This window comes from Phoca vitulina, unplaced genomic scaffold (assembly GCF_004348235.1).
Source record: "Phoca vitulina isolate PV1807 unplaced genomic scaffold, GSC_HSeal_1.0 scaffold20, whole genome shotgun sequence".
Taxonomy (NCBI): Eukaryota; Metazoa; Chordata; class Mammalia; order Carnivora; family Phocidae; genus Phoca; species Phoca vitulina.
In genome coordinates, this window is record NW_022589723.1 from 13,243,418 (window position 1) to 13,256,992 (window position 13,575).

Sequence of the window (13,575 nt, forward strand, 5' to 3'; positions counted from 1 at the left end):
CTACCCTCAAGAATAAGCACGGGCTGGGGTAAGACCCACCTCGGACTGCGGCTGCCCTGGTACCTTAGTCTGTTGTTCTCCTGTAAAGAAAGCTATTTCCCGTGTGGTCATGGTGGGGTGCGGCCATGACGCACACCCTAGCCCCCAAGATTAGAAGGACGGACACTAAGTGATGGCTCCTTATGGTCAAGCAGTGGTGAATCCTGACTTAGAACTCGAGAGGCAGGAAGTTTGGCATCGGGAGAGATCTGGGTGACGGTCTAAGTCCGTTCTCCCGGGACCCTCCAGGTAGGAGACCAGCACTGCTGCCCAAGGGACTGTGGGAATCCAGGAAGCCCCAAGCTCATTGCATTGAAAAGCTGCACCCCCCTCAAGTGGTGTGGTGCAGATCAAATGAAATTGTGCTCCCAGCACCTCTGTGAGGAACAAGGGGCTCAGGGCACCCAGCAAAGGGGGACAGCATCCTGTGGACTCCATATGCCTACACCATGCTGCCAGTTCCCATCCCACTGGGCCCTGGGCCCCTAAGAGGGTTCTGGGGCAAGGTCACACTCCCCGTTGGGCAAGGATGCCGAGGTCACTGTCTGCTTTCGGTATTTGTTCCCTGAGTCACTGCCTGGGCTTGAGAAGGGAAAACCCAGCCTTGCTGTCTGCAGCCACGTGGCCTGGCAACGCTAGCTCTGGGGACCCTCATGGTCCCTCGGAGCCTACCAGTGCAGGGGGTGCAGCGGCTGCTGAGTCTGACAGTCGTTAGACGGTGGGCCCAGGAGCCCTCTCCCCACTCTCCTGGGACGTGTGTGTGTGGGGGGTGTTTCCATCCCTCTGGCCTGCAGCCCACACGCCATCCACCCCGGGTGCCCCCATCATTTGTCTTCGCTGTGACCCAGAGATCTTGGCTCCTTCATACTGAAGGCTGGATGGCGGGCAGCCTGGAGAACGCCCCCCAACCCCCGCCCCGCATGGAAACCATGGAAGTTCCCCAGTAAGTTGTCTTTGGCAACTCTAATGCTACAGGAAGGTCAGAACTGGTGAGACATCGGGGGGAGTGCCAGGGAGGAGGTGCCAGCCCTGCCTACACTGTCTGGGGCCGCTCCCATGGGGACAAGAAAGCTCCGTGTCTGGAGAACAGGACCCTGGCCCAACCAGAAGCACCTCGGCTGCAGGTGGGTCTCCCCTTACACACTGGACGCTGCACTCCCTCATTTCAGCAGGGGTTCCCAGTCCTGGCTGCACATCAGAACCCCCGGCGCCCAGGCTGCACCCCACATCAATTACATCAGAATCGCTCGGTGGGACCAGGCTGGGCACCCCCATGCTCTTCAAAGCTCTCCAGGTGCTTGCGGTATGCAGATGATGTGGAGTTCACGAATTAAGAACATAAAACACTTATACCAGAGCTTTCTGTTTGGGCATGTCGTCTTGGGGTTCAGATCCTGCCCCCATGACTTACCAGTTATGCCACTGCAAGTCTCCCCACTTGTGAAAGCCTCAGTCTCCTCATCTGTAAAGTGAGCATAATAATAAAAGTGCCTACGTCATAGGGCTGACATAGGAATAAATGTACTCACCTGCTTACACCAGCAGGTCAGTCGTTTCCTTCCAACTAGTCTTCTTCTTTGCCTCTCTGTACCCCCAAGTTGTAAATTCCTGAGTCTACTCCAGCTTTTACGTTTCTAGTACTTTGTTCAGTGCTTTGCACATAACAGTCCTCAATAAATATGTGTTGAATCAACGAGCTGGAAGGGGATTCTTGTGTAACATTAAGACCTGCTTCCAAATTTAGCTCTGGAATAAATCCAGGATCCATATACTGATTTTGTTTAGCCATTTATTCCTTTTTTTTTTTTTTGAGTGTCTACTCAAAAAAGTGCCAGGCTTTAAGAATTTGAAGATAAAGATAAAAGTGCTGTCACTGAGGAGTTGAGAGTCTAGGGAGGACACAGATTCATGAGCTTGTATCTTCTTTATTATGCTATAAAGATGGCACAGAAGCACTCCCAGCACACGGCGCGGGGGGGGGGGGGATGAGTCTGCACAGAGGATGGGAGATGACCTTTAAGCTGGGTCTAATGAGAAGGAGCTTGCTCTATGGAGATGCAGGGAAGGGCATTAAAGATAGAGGGAACAGCACCGACAAAGCCAGAGAGGCCTGGAGGGTGTGGTGCAGTCTGAGGATGGTTTGCTATGAGAGGAGAGAGCTTGGGGTCGGGAGTGGTGGGAGATGAGGCAGGATGAGCAGGTTGTGGCCCGAATGGCAGAGGCTTGAGGGCTGGGCTCCGAGGACGGAGCTTTACCCTGTCAGGCAGGGAGGGCCCAGTCATGTTTGTGAGCCAGGGAGGTAAACAGAGCACACTGTGCTAGTTTCCTTCTGTAAAGCCGCTTGGCAGCCGCTCCTTCCTCCAGTGAGTCCTGACGCTGGGTGTCCCGGCCTGGGAGAGGCCTGCGGGGTGAGAGCAAGCTTTGCCCCTACTTCTGGGTCAGAAGGTAGGATGAAGGAGAGTGGGTGTGCAAGAGGGTGTAGGGTGGGGGCGGTGATGATTCCTGAGAGTTTCTATTTGGTGGAGGCAAACTGTCAAGTTCAGACCAGCTGGAAAAGCCGGGGCGGCCTCTTGGAAGGGGCCCTGGGCTGGCTGTGGAGTCGGGACGCTGCCCTTTCTGTTTGTTTTAAAACACAGCTCTGCCCTTACCAGCTCTGGGACCTTGGGCACTTGATGCCCTTCAGCTTCATCAGCTGTAAAACATAGGGCGTGCACCAGGTGATCTTCCAACTCTGATTCCATGGGAAGAGGAAGCTCAGGGGAGCAGCTTGGGATTTGGAGGCTAAGCAGCTGCAGGTGGGGGCTTTCAGACAGAACGAAGCCTCCTCCAGAGGGAGTAAGAGGCTTTTGAGAGTGGGTGGGAGACAAGGCTCACCAGTGCTGCTGGGAGACCTGGCCTCAGCCCCAAAGCCCGGACCGGACGTGGGGGAGTGGAGTTCCCGGCCAGGCCCAGCAGATCGGAGTCCACACGCCTCGGTGAGGCTGCCCAGGGTAAAGTGCTAGAATGCAGCTGGGGTCCAGCTGCTCCAGCCCCCATGGGGGTTCCCACCTTTCCCAGCTGCCCGTGGGTCCCCCAACATAGTGTAGTTCAGGGGGTTAAGCCCAGGGGCAGATACCAGGCTCCAGGGGGGAGGGTGGTGGGTGATAGTGGAAGTTCAGCAGGGCCCCTGGGCTGTGAGCCTAAGGAAAGCGGGGCTGGGCACCTCACTGGGCCTCCCAGGGGACCAGCCCTGCCTCCTGCTTAGTCATAGTCACCGTGAAGTCCTCAGGTTCACACACATCCTTGTTTTGAGAAATATTTCCTTATACCTTTACTAGCATGAAGCTCCACCATTTTTCTGAATATATGATAGATACTAAGATAAATATTATATTACTTTTTTTAAATGCAAACACTTTTTTTAGGTGTGGATGTAAAAGACCTGGCAGGCATTCACACAGCCAGCACTTATGAGAGTTGACAGCGCTGAGCCCTGTGCTCACTCTGCACAGGAGTGAGAGAGAGCAGGATCCCATGGAAGCACCTGGAAGGTTCAGGGAAGACTCTCATGAGGAGAGGACCCTGAGCTGAGACCTGGACAGCTAGAGAGATTGGCCAACTGAAGGAGAGAGGCATTTCAGGAGAAGGAACAGCCTAGGCAGAAGGCAGGGATGCTGATTGTGGTGAGCAGCCAGCTGACTCCCAACAACTGCATTCAATTATCCGTATACATCTCTGTTTACTCTCTGTCCCCCCTGCTAGACCACAAGCTGCAGGAGAGGGAATGGTGTGCGTTATCTTCTCTGCAGAATTCCCGCGCTCTGCACAAAGCCTAGCACATAACAAGTGTTCAGTGAAACTGGTATTAAGTGAACAAGTAAATGGGAAATGATTCTCATGTTAATGTGAGGTCAAGTCAGAAAGGGCTGTGAAGCTGTGAGCCACTGAAGGTTTCTTTTATTTTTCCTAAAGAGTAATGATTTTTTTTTTTAAGATTTTATTTACTTGACAGAGAGAAAGAGACAGTGAGAGCAGGAACACAAGCAGGGGGAGTGGGAGAGGCAGAAGCAGGCTTCCCGCGGAGCAGGGAGCCCGATGCGGGGCTTGATCCCAGGACCCTGGGATCATGGCCTGAGCCGAAGGCAGGCGCTTAAGGACTGAGCCACCCAGGCGCCCCGCCACTGAAGGTTTTAAATAGGGGAATGACTTGGTCAGCTTTGTGCTCTAGGAATCCCTTTTTGGCTTTGTCTGGAGAATGGCTGGAGTCAGAGTCCAGGTGGCAGAGGCTGGTGACCTAAATCCAGCCATGGCTGTGGAGGTGAGGGGACTGCACAGACTTGAGAGTTCAGGGAGATGTGCTCTAGGGGCCGGGGAGCACCTGGGCATTAGGAGTGAGGGAGACTGAGGTGGCCAGCAGGATGCCCAGGCTGGGGGGTTTGGCAGGTTTACCCACCGAAGTCCCGCAGCACTGTGCAAACCCTCCATCACTGTCCTTACCTCGAGGCATTGTTATGATTTATGATCTCTTTATGTGACTCTCCCAGGGCCAGGCCCTATTCACCTTCACATCCCTTGTGCCTAGCACAGTGCCCAGCACACAGTACTCCTCAGTGGGTGTTTACTGGATGAAATTCTGATTGGATGTTGTATGTACAACTTTAAGGGTGGGTGGTATTACTATTTAATAAATGCAATGTGATATGCATCTTTTAAAACATAGGGCACATGCAAGAAAAAGACATTTAAGTTTGGGGAGCAGCGGTCAGAGGCCTGGGAGGTGGGCTGGGGAAGGAAGAGGGGTGTGGGGGGTGGGAGGGAGGGGTCCTCCCTGGGCAGTGAGGACTGCTGAGCAAAGGAGGCCTCCTAGGTTTGGCAGCTGACGCTCAGTGCTCCCTCTTCCTGAGGTGGGACCCTGTGGGAAGCAGCAGGTTTGGAGGACTAGGTTCAGTTTGGGTGTCTGTGGGACATCCGGTTCGTGACAGAAATTGGTGGGTGGGGGAGGCCTGGGCCCCTGGGTGGCTCTGTCAGTTAAGCATTCAACTCTTGATCTCGGCTCAGCTCTTGATCTCAGGGTCATGAGTTCAAGCCCAGCATTGAGCTCCATGCTGGGTGAGGAGCCTACTTACTTAAAAAAAAGGGGGGGAGGGGAGATAGAAATTAGAGTGTCTGCAGCAAAAGCAGGTTCTGGAAAGAACAAGAGTGTGGCAAGATGTGGAACAGAGGGCTAAGATGCCCCAGAGAGAAGGACTTTGAAGGAAGGGGCTGGGGGCGCCTGGGTGGCTCAGTCGTTAAGCATCTGCCTTCTGCTCAGGTCATGATCCCAGGGTCCTGGGATCGAGCCCCTCATTGGGCTCCCTGCTCAGCGGGGAGTCTGCTTCTCCCTCTCCATCTGTCCCGGCTCATGTTCTCTCTCTCTCTCAATAAAATATTTTAAAATATGTTAAAAAAAAAAAACATTCAGAATGACGGACACCTGGATGGCTCAGGTCATGATCCCGGGGTCCTGGGATCCAGCCCTGCCTCAGAGTCCCTGCTCGGCTGGGAGCCTGCTTCTCCGTCTCCCTGCCGCTCTCCCTGCCTGTGCTCTCTATCTCTCTGTCAAAAAACCCCCCACAAAAACCCAACTCTTAAGGAGCGGGGGCTGAGGGGTGAGTGAGGGCTGGAGAAGCACCAGCAGCTCCTACCTCTGCACTGAGGGGGTCCTGTGACTTCCTCTCACCCCCATCACCCTCCTCATTATTACCACCCCACTGTTACTGCCAGGGAAAGCCACCAGCTCTGTAGATGTCTAACGGGCACATGGAGCAAAAAGCCCTGATGGGTGGCATTGATTGATTTCAGTGGTGTAACTATTCCCGCTGTGACCAGTTTCAGGCTACGAACATGACAGGGCTGAGTGCAGAAGGGGACGAGGCGTGCAGTGCATAGTACGCAGTGTTTACACTTTCCCGTAACACTCCCGCCGTGCAGACACGGCAGGTGGACAGCCTCGAGAGCGTGTATAATTACAACCTGTAATTAAGTAGGAAATGAGCAGTTTTGAGTCTTCATTGTTTTTTAAAAGTATAGCTTATTTTCTTGTAAGTTTTTATCATTTAATTTTTAAAATAGTGGCTGTTTAACAGCTGGTCTGCCAAATTCCTGGAAATTTAACAGTTAGCTCTTGCAAGCAGTACAGCAGACCGGCCCCAGCAAACCACTGAGGGCTCCCTGGGCCAGGAGAAAAGGGGGAGACTCCAAACCCCAAATTTTAGGGGAGGACATTTCCACCAGTGTGGATCTCCTCTGGCATCCTCCCCTATCGGGGCCGTGGGCACCGTCAGTCTGGGCGGCAGGTGATGGGCAGCGAGCCTCAGCATCCCTGTTTAGAGTAAGACCCAGAGGAAGCAGAGCCTGGGCCCCCCTCCCACCTGCAAACATGTGCTTTCCTGGTACTGGACCCCTGGGCCCTGTGCTTACCCAGACCCCAGCCTCTGGACACCTACCCTGACAGCCCAGAGCTAGGAAGTTTGAGTGACGCAATGCCCTTTGTCTTTGAAGGTGTGAAATTTTGTGAGGGTTGGAACTTCCACATTGGGGATGATGGGGCAAGCCTGCTTTCTGAGCAATGAAGAAAACAAAAGGGAATAGAGCCTCTTTTGTTTGTTTATTATGGGCTGCAATGCGAGGCGGGTAGTGCTGGGTCTGACTGGACGTGGGAAATGAAGAGAGCTTCAAGGCTGCTAACTCAACCTGGGCTCACTTCTCAGCAGAGAGAATGAAAAGCACTGATGAGTCCATTGGACACATTCTAAATGTGTGAGTCTTTGCGCTAGGTCTTGGTGACATCAGGGGTGATGACACACAGCAGTGAAAACTTAGTCTTGGCTACCCCAGGAAATGAGTTGAATCTCTAGCTTGATGCTCCTTGTTCCCGTCAATGACCATTGGGAAGGCTGGAGGGAAGAGGTCACCTTCCACCACATCCCAAGTATGTCTCGGTCCCTGGTTGATGTCTTTCCCTCAGCCAAAGGTACCTTTCCCTTGTCCATAATCACAGCTCATCACAAGGCAACCTGTCACACCAGGCTCCCTCCTAGCTCCCTCTCAGAAGAGCTACCTCTACTTACTTGTAGGGCTTCTGCATTCTCTCTGGGGTCTTCCTTTGAGTGTGGGGTTTATATGCTCTGCTTTCTAAGCTCAGGAAGGCTAGGACCTTGTCATTCACCCATTCACATTCATTCATTCCCTTATTCATTCATTGGGGAGGGGGGTTGAGGAGGAGAAGGAAGATGGAAGGTCTCTCCAAGACCGAGCGTGGGGCTGCTTGAGGGGAGCATCCACTCTGAGTGGAGGCAGAGTGGGCAGGCCGCTCATCACTTACGAGGCCTCACAGTTCAAACATGTTCGTTCACTCTTCAAATGCCATTTCCATCACAGCGCATGGACTGGTTTCCAGCTAGGGTTCTGAGACCCATCACGGCAGTTTTCAGCAATCATAAGATATAACTAATGGAAAAAAAAAAAAAAAAAGGAATAAGGGAGAGGAGGTGGAAAAATCTCTCTAGCCCTTCACCAACCCCAGTTCTGCTGTCCTCTCAGACCCCGTGCTAGTGGGTACCTGCCTTCTGTAAAGAGTGAAACAGTATCCCAATGCCATGCATGGTACTTATTCTCTTTTTGTTTTTTTATCAGCCTGCAGGTTACTCTCAGAGGATATTCCCATGGATTCTGCTTGGTGCCCCCCTGCCTGAGGACAGCCTCACCCCTGCTTTTCTGCCTTCTGGTAAAGACCTTTTTATTCCTTTATTCTGAGCAAAAAAGATTAATGTGTTGTTCCCTTTAAGAAACCCAGTCCTATCTGTATTCTATGTAGCTGCATAATGGCTTAAAGTTTGATTTCCCACCCTTTAATTGTGCTTACTTGTAAAATACCTTGGGAGATTTAGCTGAAATTCGGGCATAGCCCGTGGAAGGCTCAGATGTGGGACTAGATTGTCACCTACTGGTCACTTCTGAGTATGACAAATTGAACTTACATTGAGCCTCCTGTTCGTTCATACAGGTGAAAATGAGTTGATTTGAAAGTTAAAAGGTGGAAAAGGTGTATGCAACAACAGGTGTAACTAACAAAGGATTTGTGTCAGAATCCATAAAGAACTCTTAAAAATTAATATAAAGAATGCAATAGAAAAATGAGCAAGAGGGGCACCTGGGTGCCTCGGTTGTTTAAGCATCAGACTCTTGGTTTCTTCTCAGAGAGTGATCTCGGGGTCCTGAGATCAAACCCCACAACAGCCTCTGTGCTCAGCATAGAGTCTGCTTGTCCCTCTCCCTCTGCTCCCCACCCCCACCCCCTGTCTCTGTCTCTCTCTCTCAAGTAAATAAATAAATATCTTTAAAAAAGAAAATTGAGCAAGAGACTTTTAAGGGGGCACTTCATGAAAGAGGATATCCAGTGGACAATGAATTTATAAAAGATGGTCAACTTCTTATTCTTAGACTCTTGGGGGAGGAAGAGAGGTGGAGAAAGGCCCAAGTATAGTGGAAGACTGAATACTTAAACAGCAAAAAAAATTTCCCAAGTAATTCAGATTTTACCCACTAGGGGGAGAAATTTCACCTCATTTTGCATCAGGGAGATGCAAATTAAAACCACAATGAACTACCACCACATACCCTCCAGAATGATTAAAACAGAAAGGCTAACAATGCCGAATTGGCAAAAACGTGGGGCAACAGGTACTCTTACTGCTGGATAAAATCAAACTGACACAACTTGGAAAAATTTTCAACATTATCTAAAAAAAGTTGAACGTTGACATACCCTAGAACATAGCGCCCCGAGTCCTTGGTATACACCCAACACCAACGTGTGCACATGGACGTGGAAGGTGTACAGGATTGTTTATAACAGCATTATTGGTAGTAGCCAGAACTGGAAACCCCAAATGTCCATGAAAAATAGGCTGGATAAATAAATTGTAATATAGTAATGCAATGGAATTCCTAACAGCAAAACAATAACAACAAAAGCAAACAAAAAAACCTGGCTTCAAAGGAAGTGAGGCATAAAATAATGCACACTCTATGATAATAAGTGTATAAAGGTACAAAACAGCTTACACTGTTAGATATCAGGATATTGGTGACCTCCGGCATGGAAGATGGAAGCCAGGACTGGGCCCTGGCTTGAGAAGGCCTTCTGGGGTTGGTAATGTTAGGTTTCTTCACCTGCGTGCCTAAAGGAGATGTGTTGACTTTGTGATAATTTATCTTTGATTGGAGCACTTAAAAATATATTTAACACTTCAGTTATAAAGTTAAAAAGTAAATATTTTAAAGTGGAAGTGTGTGTGTGGTGCCTGACCAGGAGCGTCGAGGCCAGAGTGTGGAAAGGGGACAGCAGAAGCTCAGGACGGGACGGAAGTAGGTGTTGGCCCTAAAACAATCCCCAGGCAAATCCGATTCTACCCTCTGGCGGAGGGGGGGGGGGGTGTTCCTTCCAGTCCTTTCCCCCTGAGAATTCTGGCCTTAGGCAAACATTCTGTTTTGACTTTTTTTTCTTTTGAACTCTTTCTGTAGGGAAAATGTCCACAAGTGGAATAATTTGGTCAAAGGGTACAGCTCTTTTAATGTCTTGTTTCATAAGCTTTGCCAGACTGTCCTCCTGAGCAACCTAGAGCAACCCAGCATGGCCCCAAAGGACATGTTTCCTCAGGCCTTCCAACAGTAGATTTTTAAAACAGGGTCCTTCCGTAGGTGAATGGATAAAGAAACTGTGGTACCTCAAGACACAGGAATGTCTTTGGTGCTAAAAAGAAATGAGCTCTCAAGCCGTGAGAAGACATAGAGGAAACTTAAGTACACATTACTCAATGAGAGAAACCAGTCTGAGAAGTCTACACACTGTAGGACTCCATTTGTGCGACATTCTGGAAAAGGCTAAAGTAGGGAGACAGTAAGAGGATCCATGGTTGAGGAGGGTTAGGGAGGAGGGCTGGATGAAGAGGTGGAGCACAAAAGATTTCTGTGGCAGTGACCCCACGCTGTATGATATGATAATGGAGGATCATGTCAGTATAAATCAGTCCAAACCCATAGAAGATCCAACATAAAGAGGGAAGCCTCATATAAACTATGGACTTTGGATGACAGCGATGTGTCAACGGAGGCTCATCAATTGCAACAAGTTGTAACCACCGTGACAGGGGATGCTGATACTGGTTGTGCATTGGGGTTGGGGGGGGAGCGGCAGCGTCTATGGGAAACTTGTACCTTCCACTTAGTTTTGCTGTGAACCTAAAACTGCTCTGGAAAAAATAAAGCCTTAAGAAAAATGCTGGCAGATCCAGTGAGAAGTCAGCTAAGCAAAAGCCTGAGGAAGCACTCTCAGGGGCAGGAAAGATCAGAGAGAGAGCAGTTCCGGGATGAAGAGAGCACTGAGGGGGTGCAGGGGGGGTGCGGGGGGAGGGGGAGTGCGGGCGGGGCGGGGGGACGATGGGGCGTTTGGGGGAGGGGTAAGTTCTGGAAGAAGACACCCAGCAGCTAAGATAGGTGGTTTCTTATTGGGAGATGGACAGTGGGAACAGTGCGAACCAGAAGAGTGAGAGGTTTGCCGTGTCGCTTCTATATGGCCTTAATTTTTGAACCTTATGACAGTTTATGTATTGAAATTAGAGAAAGCTTGAAACCTAGTAACTTCAAAGGCTGAGATACATCCGGTGGTGTCACTGGGAAGAGTGGTGTCACTGGGAAGAGCACTGGGGGAGAGATTTGGTCAAGAGGAGGCAGTAAAATCCAAGGTCTAATAAACCTGGGTGAGTAGGAGGAGAAGCAGAGACAGACGCCCCACGCTCGCTTGCCTGGCTTTGGTTGCGAGGCAGGGAGGGAGGTAGGCAGGGCCAGATCCAGGGAGGTTTACTTTGCTGAGAGATTTGCGATATCTACTGAGGGCGAAGGGGTGAGAGGGTAGGAATCCCAGGGAGGGAGGGTTGAAGGCCAGGAGGCCGGGGACCCAGAGCTTGGGGAGCCCTGCCCAGGGGCTAAGCAGGCTGGGGTGTGGGGAGGCCCGGGCACAGGGGAGGCCACAGGGGCCGCCCGGGAACTTTGCAACAGACTCATGCTCGGGTGGAGGCTTGCGCAGACGGCTTCTGAGGCCTTTGCGGATCTGATACTTTCTGCACTGCTGGGAATGTTCTGTATCTTTGCTGTCCAGTGTGGTAGCCACAAGCCACATAAAGCTACTGAGTGCTTGAAATGTGGCTCAAGTGACTTCAGAACTGAATTTTTAGTTTTATTGAAGTTTTTTAACGCTCAATTTTAACTGAGATACAGTTGACAAACAATACCCTGCACATATTTAAAAAGTACAGTTTAATAATATTTGGTATGTTGGGCGCCTGGGTGACTCAGTTGTTAAGCGTCTGCCTTCGGCTCAGGTCATGGTCCCAGGGCCTGGGATCGAGCCCCGCATCGGGCTCCCTGCTTGGCGGGAGGCCTGCTTCTCCCTCTCCCACTCCCCCTGCTTGTGTTCCCTCTCTCACTGTGTCTCTCTCTGTCAAATAAATAAATCTTTAAAAAATAATAATAATAATAATATTTGGTATGTGAATGATACCCATACCTGTGAAACAATCAACACACAGTCGAGACAATGAGCATATCTCTCAGCCCAGGGTTCCCTCACATGCCTTTGTAATCCTTCCGTCTCGCCCTTTGCTGGTCTTTTTTTTTTTTTTTTTGAATATTTTATTCATTTATTTGAGAGAAGAGAGAGAGAGCACAAGCAGGGGGAGGGGCAGTGGGAGAGGGAGAAGCAGACTCCCCGCTGAGCAGTGAGCCTGAGGCAGGACTCAATCCCAGGACCCTGAGATCGTGAGCTGAGCTGAAGGCAGACGTCTAACTGACTGAGCCACCCAGGCAGCACCTTATGCTGTTCTGTCCATCCCCAGGCAACCGCTGACCTGCTTTCAGTCAGTATAGATTAGTTTGAATTTTATATAAGTGGAATTATACAATATTTATTTTTTGTCAACTTTACTTGCTTGGCATAATTATTCAACGATTCTTCCATGTTGTGTGTATCGATAGTTCATTCCTTTTTATCACTCAGTAGTAGTCTGTTGTATGGATATACTACAGTTTTTTTAATCCATTCATCTGTAGATGGACATTTGCTTCTTTTCTCCAGTTTTGAGCTGGTGCAAATAAAGTTACTATGTACATCATTACACGAGTCTGTGTGTGGACATATGCTTTCATTTTTCTTAGGTATGTATCTAGGAATGGAATGGCTGGAGCATATCATAGGTGTAACTTGACAGTGTTATTTAATTTTAATTAATTGTAATTAAAATTTAAATGGCCAAATGTAGCTAGTGGCTACCACATTGGGCAGCACAGTGCTAGAAGGTATTTATTACTCCCGTGATTCTGTACTGGGGAGAGACTTTCACTGCTTCTCTAACTGAGGATTTATTCATTCATCATTCGTGCAGCGAAGATCTATTGAGACCCACTTTGTGCCACTCATTGTGCTAGACACTAAGGATGGGATGGGGCAAGATGGGGTGGACCCTGTCCTTGAGGTGCTTACCGTCTAGTGGACTCTGTTTGGCTGGGTTATGGGTGTATGAAGTCCACTGAGGAGGGAGAGGAAGAATCCAGTGTGATTATAAAGTAGAGTAGTTCAAGTCTGCTTAGGCTGTTGGGATGGCCCCAGGTGGGGTGTGGGTTAGGATGAAGGATGAAGCCTCTTCCTCTCCTACTGATGTAGCCTGTGAGAATCAGAAGCAAGTACAGGGATGATGGTGTGTTTGGAGAATAGCAGGGCAGTTGGTGAATTTGGTGTTTCAGGTAGTGGGGCACATTGCCTGCGCGGGGGGTGGAGGGACGAAGGTGCTGTGCTAGGACTAATTGCGCCTGTCCTAGGGACATGGTGGGGGCCCTACAGGGAGAGATCAGCTCATGGGAACTCCCCAGAATCTGAGCCTGCACTCTGTCCCTGTGACACCATATAGACACATCTCTGCTGATGTTTCCCACTAGAGAAAAACTATTTTTAGGTCCTGATTTAGTGGGTGTGGGTGTATTAAGCCAAGAATCTTCCTAAGAATTTTTAGGTCCTTCTGCTCGTGACTCACACTTTCTGCTTGTGGAGGCTTTGGCCAGAAGCAGCCCCACGCCCAGGATTTTGGTGGAAGGAAGTGCAGTGCAGTGAGAGGCCATGATCTGTGCTGGCATGGTTACGACTCACTCACTTGGGGAGCAGATCCTGCATCTCAACTGTGTATTGAAGTCGTGACTTTGAAGTTGTTTGTAGGGCATCAGGAAAGCTTCTGGTGAGGCCAGGGAAGCTCAGGAAACCAAAATGGGAATAATGGCAGCTTCAGCTGCTGTTCAGTGAGCACCTAGCCTGAGCCAGACGCTCTGTGCTGTCATTACCCCACGGAGTTCTCACAACAGTCCTGAGACCAGCTAATGTTATGACCCCCACTTTAACAAGGAAAAAAACAGAGCGCAAAGAGGTCAAGTAATTTACCCAAGTTCACACTGACGGAACCGGAATGTAAACTC